Here is a 3,097-nt window from a genome sequence, read left to right on the forward strand (position 1 = left end):
AATAAAAATGAATAAAATAAATAATAAAACCAGAGCCACAAATAAATCTCCCTCAGTTTGGTCAAATGTAAACAACATATTTTACAAAGGAACAATGTCTGCTAGTTTCTGCTTAAAACAATTATTTCAAGTTTTAATCATTTATTAGGCACTGGTTTTGATTTTGAAGTGGATTGATCTACAATGATTTTGACTGAACTAAAATGTACATAATTTGAATTGGGCTTGAATATCACAACATATTTTTTTCTGAATTTATTCTGTGTGATTACACACAAAATTAACTATTTTCATTAATGTTCAAATGCAGAGGAAGTCTTTCATTTACCCTGATCAGAGACGTGAAATCCAAGTAGAAAAAAACCTGCTGAACAGGACTCCCGCTGTGATGCCTACCTTCAAGCTGAGAACCTTTTGTACGTTATGTGTTAGGCCTGGCAACCTTGGAATTAATTTAGAGAAACAGAACCTTTGCATGCACTCAGCTTTTTTGCCTTTACAAATGATATCTTGGCACCAGTTTCAGTGCAGCCATTCAGGGAAGAAAGCTGTGACATTCCAGATTCCTTCTCAAAAGGAATCCTTCAGATTGACCCCTGAATAAAAAAATATAGATCTATTTTTGACATAAGATTATAACCAAGACCTGCACATAATTCAGTTGGGCTAAAGATGATAGATCTAAGTGATAATCAATTGTACATAATAGTCAAACAAAATATAACATGCCATAAACCATGCAATGTGTAAACCTATCAACGGTCTAACACATGTCCACCCTTCAAACAAGACGTATTGTGCTAAAAAGGTATATGGAATTTATCAGAAGCATTGGATACAACATATTGATCTAATAATAATTTGTCTTGATGGATAGTGTGATTTCACGAATCACAAGCAGTTAAAGCACCCGTCAACACTGTGGAAACATAAATAAAAAATATAGATATAGATAAAACATGTGAATAAATATTTGTTGACATATTTGTTGCTCTGTAAAAGTAACAAATTATGAAAATAAAGGTGTAATCTATAAATGATAGTGTTAATATCAATAGAACTGGTATAGATCTGCAACTTTGTTTTCAGCTATCTGTCTCTAATATTGTTGTGTGTTTCACTATTTCTCATGTTTGTTCGGAATGTCTTCAACACGGAGTAGTTGAAAGAGTTTTTTAAATCTATGCAAATCCATGTCTTGTACGTGTATGTATGAGTATGTGATATCATTCTTTTGTAATTTAACATTTTACAAGGTTGTACAGCGTTTTGGTCAGCTGTTGTTTTTAATTGTGCTTTACAAATTAATTGACTGGACTTGAGTAATTTGTGTTACTTCTGGCTCCACATTCTGCAAGACAGTTTTTGAACAATAGTGGGGAGCTTTTTTTCCGTTGAACTGTTGTGTGCGTGTGTGTGTGGATGTGGATGAGAAAGTGAAGATGTTTGTGTTGAATCCACAAGATTTCTCAATCCTGGCGAGCCACCTACCAGTCTAACTTTGCAGTCTGCTCACACTCACACAGCCCTCTACTCTGGACAAACACAGCAGTCTCCTTTGTGATGGATGTGGAGTCTAAGTGCCACCACTGTTTTTAGCCTTCTAAATATTTCTGCTCTTGCACAAATGCTTCCATGTGTTTGACACTGGCTTCTCTGTTTTGCCTCTTCATGGGCAATATTTGCACCTGCTCCATCCATCTCGTTTTCTAACATGCCTCTGCTGTTCTTGTTTTTTTTTTCTTTCTGTTTTGGGGTTCAGAACATTTGGTTTGCTTTTTCCCTGCTCATGTGTTTCAGAAAAAAATCCACTTGGGGTTATGCTAATAGAGTGTGTAAAGAAAAATTTTCCCACTTATAGGAATAATTTGTGTTACCTGCATACTAACTTGCATGCACATGTCATGAATATGTCCCCCTTCTGCCTACTTGGTATGTAAATGTGTTCTGTATGCCCCTCCAGCATCAGTAAAGTTTAGGCTTATGGGGGATCAAATGATGCGGCATTATTAGAGGTGCTTTAAACTTGCAGTGGAAGATGGTGAGCTCCAGTTGCTCTTTTCTCTAAGGAATAATAATCTGCAAGCGAGGGTAAGTGTCTGACACTAGCTTTCATATCTCTCATGGCATGTAAAACAATATAACTAGATGTAACATTAAAAAACTTCCCGATGACATTGTTTACCTAAAAAAAAATCAGTACCATAATGTCCTCATTTTTATTTTAAGTTCAGTAATTACAGTTGAGAAGCTTTACATAAACTTATCAATATTAATGTCATATTAATTATAATTTAATTATTTAATGATTTATTTGAACCATTCTGTTTTCCAGGTGGACTTATAGTACAACATGCAACTTTAATGACTTTCGAAAAATAATAATATAGGTTGCACTAGATTGAAGTTATTATTAACTGCTGTAAGTACACCTCCACTAATTGTCAGACAATTGTCCCTCACAACGTTGTAGAAAAACCACGTGGGTATTATACCATCAACAAATGTGTTGCATTGTTCTAAAAAGATACCTGATCTTTTCTATGAATATGAGACCTCATTTGGATTAATTTATATTCTTGGGTTGGCCTGATTTATGATAGTCCATCTGTTTCCAAAAGGGTTGAGGTCTGGGCATTGTGGACTCATTCCAAAAGGGTTATTACCCTCTTTGTTACTTCTTTTATCCATTTCAAAACTAAAATTTATTAGTGTTTGGGATCGTTTTGGTGTTTGAACATTGCATTTAGAGGTTGCATTTGGAGGTAGCTTTTATCATGCGGCTCCCAAGTTCTTATCCTGCATTTTGGTCCTGCTACAACCACACCAAACCTTTTTCACTTGCATTGTGGTGCTGGTGCATTAGACTCACTGCAGAACAAGGACGACAAAGTAACTGATAATTTATTGTAGCTAAAATAGCAGAAACTTACAGGCAGGTAAGAATGTTATGACATGAACCGAGGCTTCGAAGCACGTGTCGATTATTGGAGGGGACATATCCACAAAGCGCATAGTGAAGCTTACTTCATTTAGAGAAGGAGCCGAAAATGATGATGACCGAAGCATTGAACACCCAAATGGACCTCCTGACTGC

This window comes from Fundulus heteroclitus, chromosome 9, assembly GCF_011125445.2.
Source record: "Fundulus heteroclitus isolate FHET01 chromosome 9, MU-UCD_Fhet_4.1, whole genome shotgun sequence".
Lineage (NCBI taxonomy): Eukaryota > Metazoa > Chordata > Actinopteri > Cyprinodontiformes > Fundulidae > Fundulus > Fundulus heteroclitus.